Raw genomic sequence first — 19,043 nt, 5'->3', positions numbered from 1 at the left:
ACACCCTCTCACAGACACACCCAGGATCAATACTTGCATCCTTCAATCCAATCAAGTTGACAGTCAGTATTAACCACCACGCATGCCCAGTGAATTTCTGTATTTTTAGTAGAGATGGGGTTTTGCCATGTTGGCCAGGCTGGTCTTGAACCCCTGGCTTCAAGTGATCCATCTGCCTTGGCTTCCCAAAGTGCTGGGATAACAGGAGTGAGCCACTGTGCCCAGCCGACATGTTCTAATCATCAGAAATTTGTTCTTTTTTTTCCTTTGAGCCTGTATTAGGCCATTCTTGCATTACCAAAAAGAAGTACCTAGACTCGGTAGTTTCTAAATAAGAGATGTAATTGGCTCACGGTTCTGCAGGCTGTACAGGAAGCACTGTGGCATCTGCTTCTGGGGAGGCCTCAGAAAACTTTTACTTATGGTGGAAGGCAAAGGGAGAGCAGGCACTTCACATGGTGAAAGCAAGAACAAGAGTGTGAGGTGGGGAGTGCCACACACTTTTAAATGACGAGATCTTGCGAGAACTCACTATCATGAAGACAGCACCAAGGGGATGGTGTTAAATTATTCATAAGAAATCCAGCCCATGATCCAGTCACCTCCCACTAAGTCCCACTTCCAATACTGGGGATTATAACTCAACATGAGATTTGAGTGGGGGAGACAGAGCGACACCGTATCAGAGCCCCACAGAATGAGCCTGCATAGGATGACGGGTCTCATTTTCAGATTACCCTAGGTTCCCTGAGGCTTTTCTCCTCCAGGCTTCATATCCTCAGTTCTGTCCAACTTCCCTCACATGCCATCGTTTCCACCGTCCCCTCTATCTTGATCACTTTACTGTGGCCATGTTTCAGTCCTCTTTGGGCAAGGTTGTTCACTGTATTATAAATCTACCTGTGCTTCTGTCTTCTGGTTCCCATTCTTAAATCTTATTCATGATATTTTAGGGGACTGTCCAGTTATTTGCTGAAGTCCAGATACCTATTTCAACAGCCTTTGTCTGACCAAGACAAATTATCAAAAAAATAAATGAGTTTTGCTTTGCTTGTTTGAGACAGGGCCTCACTCTGTCATCCAGACTGGAGTACAGTGATGTGATCTTGGCTCACCACAACCTCCGCCTACCAGGCTCAAGCAATTCTCCTGCCTCAGCCTCCTGAGTAGCTAGGATTACAGGTGGACGCCACTACCGCCTGGCTAATTTTTGTATTTTTAGTAGAGATGGGGTTTTGCCATGTTGGCCAGGCTGGTCTCGAACTCCTGACCTCAAATGATCCACCTATCTGGGCCTCCCAAAGTGCTGGGATTACAGGTGTGAGCCACCTGCCCAGCCTGAGATCAGTTTTGTCTGGAATGTTCTTCATGTAAAACATTAAGGTTGCCAATCTATAATTTGCAGCATCCTCTTTCTTCCTTCTTTAAATGAAATTGAGACTCTTCCCTGACTTTGATCATCTGATCCTTTTCCCTTTTTCATGAGCCATCAAAGGCTATTATAAGCTTTCATGGATCTTATCACAGATCCTGTCAATATCCTTGGGTGTAATTGTGGCTGGATAATATTTTGAGATATTACCTGAGAAATCCTTCTCTGAATTTTTTACTCTTTGCCTTTTATTCATTTAGTCAATGCATTCATTGCCTCAGGGAAAGACTGTTACAGCAGAAAACCAAAGAAAGAGCTTCTAAAATTTCTGAAGCTTATGCTTTTAGATTAAAAAAAAAAAAAAAGCTAGGCCTAGAGATAACGTAAGCACAAAAATTTAATGGGGGAAAATGAGTTACGGGCAGTGTCTGCACTGCTTTTCCTGGTCCTCTGCTTCCCTTCAGCTCCACCCCTGGTCCACTGAGCTATGGAAATTTGTTCAGACTATGGGAAGACAGAGGAGAAATACTCAAGACAGTTGGAAATCCAAGAACAGGAGAGAATGTGGGCATCCCTGGTGAATAAGGCAAGGCTTGAGGGTTTTCTCCTGCCCAGGAGCAGAATGAGTGCAAATGTCCACATGATGTATCCCAGCAGCCCAAGACAACCTCACAAGGCCCTGCTCTCCCCAATGCAGTGGGGGGCAGGGGGTGGCAGAATGATTTCCTGTAAGCCTGAGGGTAGCATACAAGTGGTGAAAGTCATGCAAAGATGAGGACTTAAAACAGAAATGTATGAGTACTAGGAAGAAAAACCTGCATTACTTCTTACAGCGGATACTGCAGCACTTCATCCAGAGTTGCTCTATAGGGTCGATGCATCTAACTCCAAGCTGCTGGGGATATTAGCTGCAGACCATAATTTCTTTACCCAAAGTCACACCCTTCCCAGTACTCACTGATGCAGGAATAAAATGGCCCACTTCTCCAGCCTCAATGTGGGACAACTCTGAAGAGCCATCCCCAACTCTGGAACTCCCAGAAGGATCAGCTGGGACCTCAGCTGCAGCCACACTGTAGGAAAGCTTCTTATTTGGTCAGTCCTACCTGCCCCAACTCCTTCCAGCTGTATTTTCTAAGAACTCTCCCGAACAAATTTTCTCAGCTCTCCTTAATTTTGTTGCCAGGGAATTCATCAAAGATATCTGCTCACCTGAGACAATAGCTTGAAGATTTCATAATTCTGCTCCAAACATAACTTTTCCAGGTGCAGAGATAAATTATTTTAGAGAATCATGGTTTGCACTATTATTCTTTTCTTCTTTATTCATCTTTGGCTTCAGTTCTCACACAGCAATTTTACTTCTACTCTTTCCTACCAGATGATGATTATTAAAGTGAAGCAAAGTAGGAATGGAATGTTTTAATCTTTATTGCTTGTTGCCATCATTGTCCAAACATTGGACCAATGTATCCTGGCCATCTACTTTTGGGTAAACTAAAAAAGACCTCTTGTTTTCGTCTTTAGCATTTTTCAAAATATCTCATTCTAAAATTTTAACTTTTCTTTTTCAATCTTATACACTTGAATAGTTTTATATCTTAAGATGAATGACGACTTCAGGGTCCTAAGCCAGTTTACAAAAGCCTCCTTTGTATAATAAGTCCTACCTACATAGTCTACCATCTCACTATAGAATGTAGGGGTAGTTGGATCCTTTTATTTTATTTGCAGACTTGGAAGCTTCCACTAAAACTGACAGAGTCTCATTTACTGTCCTGTTACATTGCAATAACCTAAATAACTGTGATCAAATGAGTGTTTAAATCATATCTATTACAATGGAAAACTATATAACCCCTAAATGTGTTGAGGGTGATTTATGGGTTCTAACATGAAATATGTTTTGTAAGTAAAGGAATAGGTTATTGCTGAATAGTTTTCAGCAAACAGGTTTTTTAAAAATAAAGTTATGTGTTTAATGTGTATAAATATATGTATGTTTGCATATACATAGAAAATGTTAGGAATAATGCACAAAAATATTCACAGTCATTATATCTGGGGCATGGAATTATAGAAGTTCAGAGGTTCAGAGGATGCTATGGTTTGAATGTTTGTTCCCCTCTTAACTCATGTGTTGGAAGCTTAATCCCCAATGCAACAGCACTGGGAGATGGGGCTTAATGGGAGGTGTTTAGGTCATGAGGGATCGCCCTCATGAATAGGTTAATGCCATTAGAAAAATGGCCTGCAGGAGTTGGTTTGCTGTCTCGGTCTTCTGCCATATGAGGATATGATGGTCCTCCCCTCAGATGACACAGTGTTCTAGGTGCCATCTTGGAAGCAGAGAGACCAGGCCCTAACCTGCCAGTGGCTTGCTCTTGGACTTTCATCCTCCAGAACTGAGAGAGAATAAATTTTCATTCTCTATAGATTACTCAGTCTGAATCTTCTGTCATAGCAGCACAAAACAGACTAGAGGGGAATATTTTTTATTTAATATAAATTATTTCCTTTAATAAGAATTATCTCTTTAATAAAACATTTAATAATTTTATCGATTTAATTTTCTTAAGTATTATTTGAATTTTAAAATAACTGGCCAGGCGTGGTGGCTCATGCCTGTAATCTTAGCACTTTGGGAGGCCAAGGTGGGCAGATGACTTGAGGTCAGGAGTTTGAAACCAGCCTGGCCAACATGGTGAAAATCCATCCATACTGAAAATACAAAAAAAATTAGCCATGTGTGGTGGCAGATGCCTGTAATCCTAGCCACTCAGGACGCTGAAGCAGGAGAATCGCTTGAACCCAGGAGGTGGAGGTTGCAGTGAGCCGAGATCACGCCACTGCACTCCAGCCTGGGTGACAGAGTGAGACTCTGTCCAAAAATAAATAAAATAACCAATCATTATTTTTATAAATTACAAAGACAGAAAAAGAACATCTTATTGGGAAAGTACACTGTATGCCATGTTCTGCTTTTGTTTTGAAGTTGACTTTCCAAGACACTACCCTGAAAGAAAATATGCATTCTACTGTCAGTCCTACTACTAGCCAATTTAGATGCAGAAGTAGGCTATTCAAGAGGGAGCATTATTTTATTGCTTTTAAAATTAACCTAATAATTTAAAAATATTTCTAAATTAAAAAATAACCCATCACACATAAGTAAATTATGTAGCATAATATGAACCTCTATGAACCTATTTCTCACAAAACCTTCAATTTGAATGAATACCATTCATTCACCTATGTGCTTTTCCCTATTCCATCTATGCAACCATTAGCCTGAATTTTGCATTTATCATCCCCTCACCTTTCAAAAAATGTAGGTTTTCATATGCCTGAGCATTGTTTTGTTCGTGTTGGTTTTTTTAGTTTATGGCGATATCATACAGTATCAGTCTGTTGGGAGTTCTTTTCCACTCAAAATTGTGTTCCTAAGATTCATCCATGTGTGTAGCTATAGTTCATTAACTGCTGTATTTCGCTGGATAAATATATCAAAACTTACTTATTTCACATCATTGGGTTTTGAGAGTATTTCCAGTTGTTTTTAGCATTCCAAATATGTGCAAATTTTCCTAGAATGTACGTCTAGGGGTAGAGTTTTAGGTCACAAGTTATTTCAATGTGTAACTTTACAAAAAAACTGCTAAATTGGTTTTGAAAGTGATTTTATAAATTTACACATGCATTATAATGTATGAGAGTTCACAATGATTCATATTCTCACATTTGGCTTTGTTAGATCTTTAGTCTAAGGGATATAAAATAGAACCTCAATGTGGTCTTAATTTGTACTTCCTTGATTACTAAGCAGGTTCAGCACCTACTTACATGAGATTTGGCTGGCTGGCTTTCTTCTATAAAGTGCCTGTTCGTAGCTGTGTCCCCAAAGTGCCTCTTCCGTTGTAGGCACTCCCTAAATGTTTGCTGAATAAATGTAGCATGTAGCAAAGTAAGACTTAGGATATGGACTTGCTAATTTAAGAAAGATGTTCTTTTTTACCGGGCACCACAAGCTCTACTTCCCTAACCTTGTAATTTAATAAGTCTCATTATATAGCCAATTTAGTTAACTGACCAATAACTGATTCTTTTGCATAATTGATTTATTTCAAAAAGTGTTCACGGAATTATTGTAAAGATGATTTTGCATAAGATATTACTTACCCTTGGTGAAGCAGTATTTTGCTTCTATTAATTAATTTTTTTTTTTTGAGACAGAGTTTCGCTCTTATTGCCCAGGCTGGAGTGCAATGGTGCAATCTCGGCTCACTGCAACCTCTGCCTCCCAGGTTCAAGCGATTCTCCTGCCTCAGCCTCCCGAGTGGCTGGAATTACAGGCACGCACCACCACACCTGGCTAATTTTGTATTTTCAGTAGAGAAGGGGTTTCTCCATGTTGGTCAGGCTGGTCTTGAACTCCTCACCTCAGGTGATCCATCCGCCTCGGCCTCCCAAAGTGCTGGGATTACAGGCATAAACCACCATGCCTGGCCTCTATCATTTAATTTTAATGGCAGCAGAGAAGTTCTAAATTTTGTTCTAGTGACTGAACAACTCAAACAGTGCTGCTGTTTTCAGAGTACTGAGCATTTTCTTCAGAAAAACATGAAATATTGAATCCAACGTTGGCAGTGATGCAAGATTTCTCTCAGCCCCTTCGCCAGACTCCCAGCAGGGGCACCCTGTCTACTTGGCCTGCTGTGCTCAACCCCTTGCGGCAGGGAGCACATCAGTAAACAAGTGTGGGATCCAGGCGGCCACTCCACCGACACAGGAGCAAACTCCGTGCAGGGTCTGCAGCCAGACCAGGCAAAGTTATGTCCAAGAAAAAGTGTAAACAGCTATTCCTGACTGCTCATCACTGTTGTGTACTAATACTTAACAGATATGTCATGAGGCATCAAATTTATGAAAAATTAATACAACTTAAAATTCAGAAAAATGTTATCTGTTAATTTTTATGAAATCTTTTTGTGTTTCTGAATTAGAAATAGATTATTGTTACAGGATCTCTGGGGTGTCAATTTTTCTGGCCAGAAACCTCTATGGCCATGGTGCCTGAATTCTTGTCCTCCATCCAGGGAAGAATGAGGTATGCAAACAAGTGAAGGGTGAAGAAGAGTTTTATTGTGTTAGAACAGCTCAGAGGAGTGGGTGGCTCCTCTCTGTAGGCAATTATCCCATTGGGTGTTCAGCTCTCAGCTGAGAGAAGGCCCTGGAAAGAGTGGCTCCTCTCTGCAGGCAAGTCATTCAGATGTCTGCAGGTCTCTGAAGCTCTCAGCAGAGGGCAGCTCCTCTCTGCTAACAGTTTCTCTCTGCAGGTGGTCGCCCATCATCTCCAGTTATCAGTAGAGTACTCCTCTCTGCAGCTGGTCATCCCATCATCCTCTGCCCTGCTCTGGCTGAGCCCAGGGCTTTTATGGACCTCAGAGAGGAGGAAGTACATGCTGATTGGTCCATAGGCAGCCATGAGCAGCACAGAAGAGCATGAGTCCCCACTCCTGTTGGAGGGACTGGCAGCCACTGGCAGCCTGGTCCCCAGTCTTCAGGACCTCCCTGGCTGGAAGGTGGGGACTTACTGGGGACTCACCCCTTCCATTCAGGACTCTGTCTGAACAGGTACCCCTGAACCTGCAGGGATGGGGGTTGGGGGGGTCCTTCCTGGGACCCCTGAGGGCACAGGCTGCAGAGATTCCCAGGTTCTACACCTGGGAGGGCGGTCGCGGCTGCACCCGCGAGCTCCCACCCCATCAACTTGGAAGGGGCAGGGCTCCTGCTTGTCCACAGCTCCTGCCTGCTTCCTGGAGCAGGAGACCCAGATCTGCGGCTGTGGGTGCGGCAGCTGCAGCTGCACCCAGGAGGGCAGATCCTGCCTGTTCCTGGCTCCCCCAAAAACACAGGGAAGCTTGGATCCACAGCTGCACTTTGAGGAGCCCAGGAGGGCGGGGCTCCTGCCTGCTCCCTAGAGCAGGAGGGTCTACAGCTGCGGTTTGGGTGGCTGCAGCAGCACTGGGAGTTCCTGTCCCAACTCAGAAGGAGAAGGGCTCCCCCTGGCTCCATGGAATATGCAGCCCCAGCCACACTTCCCTGCTGGCATCATTATTACACATTTTTAAGTGGGTAGGTATTCCACAGAAATATGTTTTTAAAACCACCCTTCAGATAGTCCAGATAGGAGACTATCTGATAGGGAATAAATTAAAAAGTCAAAGGTGGGCATGGTGGTACACCTGTAATCTCAGATACTCTGGAGGCTGAGGTGGGAGGATTATTTGAGCTCTGGTGTTTGACGCTGCAGTGAGCCATCACTGTGCCACTGCACTCCAGCCTGGGTGACAGTGAGACTCCATCTCTTAAAAAAAAAAAAAGGAATTAGCAAAAAAGGTCAAACAAGGATAAGGATTTTACTATTTGTCTTCTCCAGCATTTCTTCTAAAGTCATGGAGTGTACTGCTCAATTTCCCCTCAAGAAAGAATGTACAGTTTAGCTGTAAAGAATGCAAATTAGCTGATAAGCTCCATCTGTCAGTTCCTTCAGGCTGTGTGCTTCAGCTTTCAATGCAAGGCCACACCCCTAGGGAAGTCCCTGCCAATGACTGAGCAGGGCCAGGGTACCAGCCATTTCTGCCCTTAGTGGGTGTCCTCATGGGCAGTCTTCGCTCCTAAGCTCCTCCTGTTAGTCAAGACTCAGTTCTGCATCATGGTCTGAGGTTCTCTATGCCCAGTACTGCTTCCTCCACAATTCATTTCTAAATTGTTTCGTTACCCTCCAATAAACCTTTTACATTCCTGTCTCAGCATCTGCTTCCCAGAGTACCCAAATGACACAACTTTTCTGTAGCAAAGGCTTTAATTAAAACACTAGCTGGGCCAGGTGCGGTGGCTCATGCCCGTAATCCCAGCACTTTGGGAGGCGAGGTGGGCGGATCACCTGAGGTCATGAGTTCAAGACCAGCCTGGCCAACATGGTGAAACCCCGTCTCTACTAAAAACACAAAAATTAGCCAGGTGTGGTGGCATGCCTCTGTAATCCCAGCTACTAGAGGAAGGAGAAATGCTTGAACCCAGGAGGCAGAGGTTGCAGTGGGCTGAGATCACGCCATTGCACTCCAGCCTGGACAATTAACAGTGAAACTCCGTCTCAAAAAAAAAAACACTACTGGTAGCATTTTCTTTCACTGACATGCATGTACAGCATGTATTTGGCTAAATACACAGAAAAACTATTAGTACATTTTAAAATTGAATTTTGGATAGAGTGGTGACTGGACTTAAGAGAACACAGTGTTCCTATCACCTTCGACCATGGGTTTGAGAAATTTATGCTTAGCTTGAAAATGTTTAAAAAAAAACAAACCTTCTAATCAATGTAAAAAAACTCTTGACATTGTTAGTTTATGACAGTGATACTAATTACTAACATATATTCAGTATTATATGCAGGAAATGTGCTAAGCATTGTACATACATTAGCTCACTTAGTTCTAGAGGCTTATGTCTAAACAATATTAACTCAGGAATTAGTTAATTGCTCTTAAGAGTTTCAGCTTTAGCCAGGAAGTGCATTAGCGTTGGATCTGGGAATTGCTATCTTGGCTGTATAATGAAAATATTCATTCAAATGTTAATGTATAACGGTGGATCTTGGGAAGAGAAATGGTCTTTACTAGCTTAGGCCAATAAAGTGTGTACCATAGGAGTAATTATGAATTTTCCAACTGCATTATACATTTAGAGAAATACTCTTCTCTGTGAGAAAACAACTTTTAAAATTGTGGCTTTGATAATTATGATATGGTAAATATGTTTGATTTATTCCATTTCTAGCCATGTATTTATTTTGAATTCTGACTCACTGATTTACAAGATGAGATATGAAAAAGTATTATTCTTACATCAGGGAGTATCAAAGATGGGAAAAGGTGCCTGAGGGCAGTCAGCACTATCAGATCCCAACGTGGGGACCACTGGCTATTTTGAATAGATGTGAATTTTGTCAAATGCTTCTTCTATGTCAATTGATATTATCGTATGATTTCTCTTCTTCAGCCTGTTTCTATGATTACACTAATTGATTTTTGAATCTTGAACCATCCTTACTTAGATGGGATAAATCACATTTGGTCATGACACGTACTTCTTGTTATACATTATTGGATTTAACATTTTGGGGGGAGTTTTGCCTCTAAGTTCATGAGAAAGATTAATCTGTAGTTTTCTTTTTTGTATTGTGTTTGGTTTTGGCATCACGGTAAAACTAGTCTTATGAGTTGGGAAGTGTTTCCCTCCTGTTCTATTTTCCGGAAAAGATTGTGTAAAACCAACATTAATTTTTTTTTACATACTTAATGTATGAAACTGGTAATTTTTTTTAAATGTTTGATAGAATTCTTCAGTGACACCTAGTGGGTCTGGAGATTCCTTTTTTGAAGTTTTAAAATTACAAATTCAATTTATTTAGTGGTTAAAGGACTATGCACATTATTTCATCCTGGTTGATTTCTGGTACTTTTGAGGTTTTTGCTCCTGGTTTTATTTAAGGAAAAGATGAAAACAGTCAATGAGAGAATCACATAAAATATGAAGTTCTTACTAGTAATTTGAGAAGTTGAGAGAATGCAAAGTATTTTATACTCAGGATTTGACTATCAACTTGTTCATGAATCTAAACCATTGCTGAATGTGATGTTGAGGATTTTTTCCCTTCTGTAGCCCTAAGTCTCTGATTTTATTGGCTTTATATGCTACCAAAACCCCAAGATCCAAACAAATATTTCACTTAAAAATCACACATAAATTCTACAAAATAAAAACCTTCCTTTGCCACTGAAATAACACTTTAGATACACGTTTGCTATTTTTACAGCTGTATTAATCAAATTAGGAAAACAGAAATTAAGAATTTTAAATAGAGGCTGGGTGCAGTGGCTCACGCCTGTAATCCCAGCCACTATGGGAGGCCGAGGAGGGTGGATCACCTGAGGTCAGGAGTTTGAGACCAGCCTGGCCAACATGGTGAAACCCCATCTGTACTGAAAATACAAAAATTAGCCGGGCGTGATGACAGGCGCCTGTAATCTCAGCTACTTGGGAGGCTAAGGCAGGAGAATTGCTTGAATCTGGGAGGCAGAGGTTGCAGTGAGCTGAGACTGCACCACTGCACTCCAGCCTGGGCAAGAGAGCGAGATTCCATCTTAAAGAAAAAAGAAAAAAATTAAATAGAGATAATTTGATGTAGGAAATTGATTACACAGATAATACAAAACTGAAAAACCAAAAGGTAATTGTGAGGTAACCCAAAGATTAATAACTACAGGAAAATAATTTTTCAGTCCCACCCAGGACTGGAGAACAAAAGAAAAGATGCGGTGTTTCAAAAACCTAGGCACAGGGAGGAGCCCCCCCACCATGGTGGCTGGTGCTGGCCCTGCAAAGAGATCCGGTGTGCCCATGCTCAGAGCTCTGAGAGGCATTGTAGGGGCAGGCAGTGCCTAAACATACTGGATACCTATTTTTCAAATAGTGACTGTAGAACAAGAGGGATGATTCATGCAGTAGATACATTTTGGAGAAGATAAACCAAGAAAAGCCACTGTTGAGTGGACATAAACCTGAAATCCTATATTATAGAATTCACAGCAAAGGATATACTAGATGAACAAGACATAATTCAGCTAGAATATTACAGATTAAAAGTGAATGCTGGCTTGGTGCAGAGGCTCATGCCTGTAATCCCAGCACCTTGGGAGGCTGAGGCAGGCAGATCACTTGAGGTCAGGAGTTTGAGACCAGCCAGACCAACATGGGGAAACCCTGTCTCTACTAAAAATACAAAAATTAGCCAGGTGTGGTGGTGGGCACTTGTAGTCCCAGCTACTCGGGAGGCTGAGGCACGAGAATCATTTGAACCTAGGAGGCGGAGGTTGCAGTGAGCTGAGATCACACCACTGCACTCCAGCCTGGTAACAGAAAGAGACTCCATCTCAAAAAAAAAAAGACAAAACAAAAAAAGTAGTGAATGCTTTTTCTGTAGTTGTCAACAATTACAGGTTTAGCATAGGGCCCATCTACTGCATTTGCCAGATGGATAATTGAGTTTACTTTTGGGACAATACTGCAAGTACAAACAGCAGGATAATCATGTGTTCTAATGATGATGTTCACTTAAGGAAACATGCATGTCCGTTTTAGAAACTAGTGTCCGCATTTCCTTCCTCAGAGCATTTCCTTCCACTTCTTTGGGTTGTTTGGACTCTAATAATTTCTTCTGTGTGGTCTTTATTTTATTGAGTGCAGTGGATAGCTTTGTGCTTGCAGCAGTAATACTCCGATTGCAATAAATCAAATTCACTTCACTTAGAATGCACCTGAGAAAAGTTAATCAAAAAAGCATAAAATCTTATTTTCTTTATAGTAAGTAAAATTTCAGATTGTGTTTAATATGATACTTAACAGGAAGAAGTCCAGTTGTTTACACTGATGAGGAGGAAAAGCTGTCTTTTACCTTAATTAAATGTACCTGACCAATGTACAGCAGCACTCCCCTTTCTAAGACAAACCAGACAATCTCCAATTAGAATGTGCCCAATTTCCACTTAAGAATCATTTTCTGGAAGTTGAGTGTCCTTGTCATAGATAGCATTCACACAGAACACCATCCTAACTTTCTCTTTGAATTGGAATCAAGTGCTGCTATCTGCTGATTGGAAACTAAAAGTGCATTTAGGGTGCTATTTCAAAAGTGTCCATTATTAACTGTCTCCTTAGAAAATAAAGCTTCTAAGTCAAGCATATTTTTAGTTTTGCATAATGTAGTAAGTTTATCTTCATTGATTTGGGACTTTATAATGATTTTCCATTATAGAAATTCAGAATCATACAATTTAATGTGGTTTATGAAAATATCCAATTACCAACGTCCTGAGTGGCTGTTAAATGACAGGGGAAAGACAAGACAAATTCAATTCCAGGACCTACAAAAGCCCATCTGTGGATGGTGGATGTCTTAGTCTTTTCCATTTCAGTGCCTTTCATAATGCTTAGTATGCAGTAGGCACTCAAAAAATACATGTTCAGTGAATGAACAATCATACAGTGGGTAGCTTTGAATTTTTTCTCAGAGGGTCTGGGTGGCTCACACAAAAATGAGTGACATATGATGCAGGAGAACATGAAGGATTTTAATCAAACAGAAGAAAATGGAATAAGGAAAGAGATACGATTCAAAAAAATAAAAGATAGTTTGGAGGTGATAAAATGGCCATTGGTAAATCCATGGATTTGGTTTCACACAGACTTACAGCAGAGTGAATGATAAACAGTTGTACAATTTAACATGATGGAAATTTAAAATTTCTTGCATAATAACTGGAGGTTCTTTCATATCCCCGTTAATACTAACTTCTTCTGAGTTTATGGACATTGCAAATAACATTAGCCAAAATACCCCAGAATCTTGGGGGTGGAAGAGTAAACTAGCTATATAATCACCTAGAATCGGAAGGAAAATGTTATAAACTAAAATGACCTTTCTTTCCTTCTGTATGTTTATTTTTCTTTAATCAATGCCCAAGTAGCTGACTCCTCTTGCTATATATTTCCATTTCCTAAATAGACTTTAGTACCAGCAATATCATTACCATCCCATTTCTTTTCTCCTATCTCACTCTATATGTTTGTTATATTTAGATTGTAAATTCCCCACAGGGTATGATGGTCTTGAGTTTACAGCCTTCTCTTCTACTTACCTTTTTGCATCAAGAGTCTCAATGTCAGTCAAGTATTAACTAAAACTGTTATTAATAAACTTTATTATTCAGATTTTTACCTTTTACTACAAAAACTGCACACTATCTGATACTGCCTGGATAACTACAGTCTAACACTGAAACACAGCTCCTTTTAAAAATATCATTTCTAGATCACTGCCCAGGAAATGTCTTGGAGTGTAAGTATATACTGAGTATGGTGTACTGCTCTGAACTGGAAACTGTAGGTTCCAGATGCCAGTTATCAACACTACTCTGCTCCTAAAGTTCCCCTATCCCCTGCTCCTTTTCCTTCCCCTGCTGCCTTCTGGTCCTTGCATCCTTGCTGCTGCTGAGCCTGTTCCCCTAGGACCGACTCTGCTACAACCAGATACAAGGTCAGCCTCCACTCTGAGTTTGGCCAACCTCCTTCCTAGTACCATTGTTTTGGGTTCACCATCACGATACCATCCCACTCCATTCTACTAGTTAGAAAGAACACAGAGCTTGGCATGATGCAACAACCTGTAGCTGTAGTGGTTGCTAAAGCAATGAGAGTTGGCTTGTCTCAGGGTAACAGCAAGTCTTATTTTGGTTTGAGTCAGGCCCTGGAGTGGCAAAACAACTGGAGACATGTTGAAGCCATCATCCTTGGCTGGTTCAAACTACATCTTAGAGAACAGAAGGAGTTTTAGAAAGAACTGTATATGAAACTTAGCCAATTATATTTTCACAATTGATTCTATATTAAAAAAAAATCAAAGCACTTACTATTTCAAATTTTTGTTTTAGAAGCAACCTCGCTCTGTCACCCAGGCTGGAGTGCAGCAGCACAATCATAGCTCACTGCAGCCTGCAACTCCTAGGTTCAAGAAATTCTATCACACCTCAGCCTCTGGAGTAGTTGGGATTATAGGCGTGAGCCACCATGCTTGGCTATTTTGGATTTTAATTTTGGACTCAAAATGTAAGCATGTTGATGTTAGTCTTTGGCTGGTTTAAAACATTCCTTTGAAGACAATATGCCTGAGAGCTAATTTAGACACAAACTGTTTCTAAAGGCTTACTCTTTTATATTTCCACCCTTATATAATCATACCACTGTAGAGAAAGATCCCAGGAATAAGACCCCAAAGCATGCTACAAAAGTGGCATGATAGAGAAACTACCACTGTTTAATGGGTGCAAGGTTTCCTTTTAGGGTGATAAAAATGTTTTGGAACTAGACAGAGGTGGTGATTGCACATTGTGGATGTACTGAATGCCACTGAATTACACTTTAAAATGGTTAGTTGTAGGTCATGTGAACTTCAACATGAAAAAGGTTTTGTTTTTTTTTTTAAAAAGGAAAGAAAAAATAAACTACCACCATTCTCTCTGCTACCACAGAGCACTAAAATCTAGGAATTTGACTTTACTGCAGCCATTAACACCAGCACCGATGCCACTTCTGTATCAGGAACTTAACCTGACAACCATGAAAGGTCCTCTGAAAGCCAGATGATACATATGGCAAAACTCATGACAGCATATGGACAACTGCACAGAACTTGTGCTTCATGTTGCTAAGTGCAGATGTTTCTAATTACCAAAGTTACTGTCTGCCTCCTAGCAGCAAGAGAGACTTGAGGAAGTAAGGTTCATAACATGGAGGTTCACTAAAGTATAGAAAGGCCATTCAAAAGGTTGTGAGCTTCCACAAAAATGGTAAGTATTAATTACATCCTCCTAGCCTTCTGTGGATGCCAAGAGTTTGATTAAGTTCTAAGAGAGAGGAGATCTTTACCTTCCAGAGGATGCAGGCAAATTGGCTTTGCTAAAGCACCCAATGTCTGCTTATGATCACTATACTCTTATCAATACTTTCCAGGTCTCCAGAATTAGGACAGTCATTTGTTGTTAAATTAGCTGTATATTTCTCCCAGCGATCATATTCTCATGAAGGCTGATCAACGACTGACCCATTTAGTCATAGGACTATGCTATCCAAGAGAGGACCCAGTGATGCCACCATTGAAGGTATCTATGAAATTAAATGGTTTTATATCTATAATAGTACAGAGTTTTATGATCACGCAAAGTATGTATAAAATCTGGCTCATGGAGTTTGGGAAGAATAGTGATTGGACTGCAGAAATTATAGTATCTATCAGGTTTGGGGGAGGTGGAGTTGTGGGGGTAGTAGTTAGTGAATATCAGCACACTGACCTTTTCAAACAGGTGGTAAATGTCTTTCCACAGATCCTGCCCCTATGTTGGTCAGAGAGAAGCAAAGTAGGTGAATTATTTTCCATTAATTAATATTAGCATAAATGGGGCAAACATGAAAATGAAAATCTAAAGAAACCCATTCAGTACAGCTTTCATGAGCTCAGTGCCGACTCAAGATTTACAGAGAGGCTGAGCACGGTGGTTCATGCCTGCTATCCCAACACTTTGGGAGGCCAAGGCAGGAGGATCACTTGAGCTCAGGAGTTCAAGACCAGCCCGGCCAACACGGTGAAACCCCGTCTCTACTAAAAATACAAAAATTAGCTGGGCATGGTGGCAGGCACCTGTAGTCCCAGCTACTTGGAGGCTGAGGCAGGAGAATCACTTGAACCCAGGAAGCAGACGTTGCACTGAGCTGAGATCACGCCACTACAGTCTGGCCTGGGCAAGAGCAAGACTCTGCCTCCAAAAAAAAAAAAAAATTACAGTGTAGACCAAACCTGGACAGTCTAGTTAGCTCCACTCACATATCTTTAAGCTCAGAGGCTCTTGAACGCCTATGTGTCCCACCCAGAGGCCTCCAGTGTCCTTGACTGTTCATAGTGGAATAGAAGGAGGCATTATGGTATTTGGTTCTATCTCTTGTGCCTCCTGTTGACTGGATCCTCACTTAGAAATAAAAGACTGACACAACCCAATGGATGGGCTGGGTTAAGATGCCAAGGAGAGTAATATAGGTGTGTCACTAACTAAATGGGCCAACCAAGCCCTGTGCCTCCTTCTTAAAATGGGGAGTCTATAGAGGGAAAAGTTTTCTCTGAGAGCCTCAGGAATGTTAAGCCTGGCATCTACAAATGTATCTTTGGGGCTGAGATCTTGAATCTTATACTTGCTTAATAAGCCATTTACTGCCTGCCATTTGGAAGATAAGAAAGAAAAGGGCATCAGAGATCAATGCCCCTAATGATACTTGGATAAGAACATACCCAATATAAAGCTCCAAAATAATCTCGAAACTAGAAAAGTAGTCTGGCCACATCATATTGTGGCACAAAACAGTAACACTCAAGCAGCCCTGGACCGGGCCAGTGAAATTTTACTGCTGACCCTTCCAAGTCTAAATGGAGAGGGCTAGACAAGAGGGCAAAGTCAAGTTCATGGTGTTGCCATTGGACATACTGCCATTTACTCAATTATGGACACCACATCAAAGACCAAGTGGATAAGGTGGAACTATGTTACTTAGCTACCTCTAGTCCTCAGTAAAACTCCAGAGGCCATGATTTTTTTGAACTGGAGATTCAAACGTGAAATGTATTAGCAATGAACACTGGAAAGGAAAAATGTTTTTTAAAAAAAATTTGTAAGTTAAAAAAAAAAGCAAATACTTAGATTTAAGTCTAACAAAATATGCGCGGAATCTGTAAGCTGAAAACTACAAAATAACAATGAAAGAAATCAAAGGCAATCTATGTAAAGGAAGATATATGCTATGTCTGGCTGGGTACGGTGACTCACGCCTATAAATCCCAGCACTTTGGGAGGCCAAGGCAGGTGGATCCCTTGAGGTGGCGACACCCTGTCTCTGCTAAAAATACGAAAATTAGTCAGGCGTGATGGCGCTTGCCTGTAATCCCAGCTACTGGGGAGGCTGAGGCAGGAGAATTGCTTCAACTCAGGAGGCAGAGGTTGCAGTGAGCCAAGATCATGCTACTAAACTCCAGCCTGGGTGATCTCAGAGCAAGACTCTGTCCTCACCCCCCGCAAAAAAGATATACACCATGTTCATAAAATGAAAAGCTATTGTTAAATTCTCCTCAAATTGGTCTAGAAATTTAACACATCACAATCCAAATCTCAGAATTTTTTTAGATATTGATGTTAATATCCTTGCCCATCAGTAGTGACAGAAGCATCGATCTTACCAGCCAAATATAAATGGACTCTCCTTTGTTAAACCCTCAGCAGTCACCCATACAGGACATTCATGTATTAGATTATGTGAAATGACTATAGTCATCTGCTAAATTAATGCAGAACATTAATAATGAAGTTTTATCAGGGCCTTCCATTCACAGGCATAAGAGGTCTTACCAACTGACTTTGATGTTACCTGCCTGGATCTAACCCTGGAGACTAGATCCACATCGACATTCACCAGAGAAAATCACTTGGACCTTGCTCTTTAAGGGGCCACACTAAGTCCTATCTACCCCCCACCACTGCCATAAAGTGCCAGAGCTTTCGGTCTTGGGTCCATGCTTCCCACTGCCAGAGACTTCACTTATTGCCTGGAGCAGACAACATTAGTGAAGCTCTCATTAACCACTCAAGTTCGCTGTCGTCTTCCATGACCTTCCCCATGAAATGGATACAAAGATAAGCATTACACATGAGTATCACTTCCTTGCATTAGCCAATTATCAGGATTTCCACTAGTTATATGTTCACTGGGTAAGATCCCTAAAATTCAGATTTCACAAAGATTAACTAATGGGTTTTCGATCTCGAGGTCATGGACACATCCACCAAGTACCCTGGATATCAGGAATAGATCCTTCTTATCTTTTTTAAGTACTCTAAGAATCAGATTACCAGATCTGTCTCGCCATTTGCTCTGTAACTGGTCTCGTCTTTCCAGCTGGCCCTTTGGGCTGCTAAAAGCAGTTTATCTCACAACCTTTAGTCCTTTGCTACTCAAAGTATGGCTCACAGACCAGCAGCATTAATATCACCAGGAAACTTGTTAGAAATGCAGAATCTCAGGCCCCACTCCAGATCTGCTGAACCAGTCTGCATTTGCTCAAGATCTCCAGGTGATTCGCATCAGGAGCATTGCTTACAAAGATTTAACCTTACTTTCCATTGGTTAAGTGAGTCCTTATCAAGCCAACCCTGATCCAAGAGCAACAATCAAGTTCAGCTGTGCACCACAGCAAATGAGGTATCACCTGATGGTTCTTAATTGGTGGTTGTTCCTATTTGTTGCTTTTGTTGGTCACTGAGAGTTGGTTTTAAGATGAAAGGGACCTTTTTCTCCAAAGGAAGATTTGCCACACCAAAGCAGGAAAGGCAATGGTTTACCAAACAAAAAAACCCTAGGCCCTTTTATAAGTCTAATGTTTACCCAAACACAGAAACATAAGATGTTTCTTTCCTCTATGCTCCAAAATAGTAGGTCAGAGTTAGAAAGGAGAATCCATAGGCAGGTAACTTTTTGTTAACACCTTGCAAATGGTGATACTTGCAACGCCTGGCAAATGGTGACGACTTTGACATATTACTCAACAAATTTTCCATGGCAGGCCCATGGATCCAACCTCATAGACAATTCCAGTATGTCTGTCTTACATCTGACACTATACAAGGTTTATTGTAACATCCACTAATGGCTTATATAAGTGAGTTAAGCAGTTTTAATTACAACTATCCCCCAAAGAAACTGAATTTCCTGTTTCTGTTGATGTGATCATATAGTTTTTCTCCTTTAATCTGTAGTTAGGTAAATTACATATTTTTATTAAAACATCCTCCTGTTCCTGGGAAAGATTCTCCTTTTGCTCATGATACAATATTTTATGCACTGCTACATTCAATGTGCCAATATTTCATCAGCAATTTTCTTGTTCATAAACAAGATTGGTCTATTAATATTTCACAGTCTTTGCTCAAGTGTAGCTTTGAGATTTTACTAACTT

General features: G+C 41.0%; 1 protein-coding gene across 18 annotated transcripts in view; it reads right to left on the bottom strand.

Moving 5' to 3' along the window:
* PDK1 (pyruvate dehydrogenase kinase 1) overlaps positions 1–19,043 on the bottom strand; it is a 161,749-nt gene that overhangs the window by 96,077 nt on the left and 46,629 nt on the right. For 5 of the 18 annotated variants that reach the window (XR_010109498.1, XR_010109494.1, XR_010109493.1 and 2 more), the window contains one exon: positions 15,343–15,384. The exons of 11 other annotated variants lie outside the window; for them this stretch is intronic. The gene's annotated coding sequence lies outside the window, so the exon portion shown is untranslated. Of the gene's footprint in view, positions 1–6,492; positions 11,755–15,342; positions 15,385–19,043 lie in introns of those variants that run through there. 2 more of the 18 variants (XR_010109495.1, XR_010109484.1) reach the window with 1 other exon arrangement.

This window comes from Pan paniscus, chromosome 13, assembly GCF_029289425.2.
Source record: "Pan paniscus chromosome 13, NHGRI_mPanPan1-v2.0_pri, whole genome shotgun sequence".
In the NCBI taxonomy this organism is placed as follows: domain Eukaryota; kingdom Metazoa; phylum Chordata; class Mammalia; order Primates; family Hominidae; genus Pan; species Pan paniscus.
The sequence above is the reverse complement of the archived record's forward strand: the minus strand, read 5'-3'. Positions and strand labels throughout refer to the sequence as shown.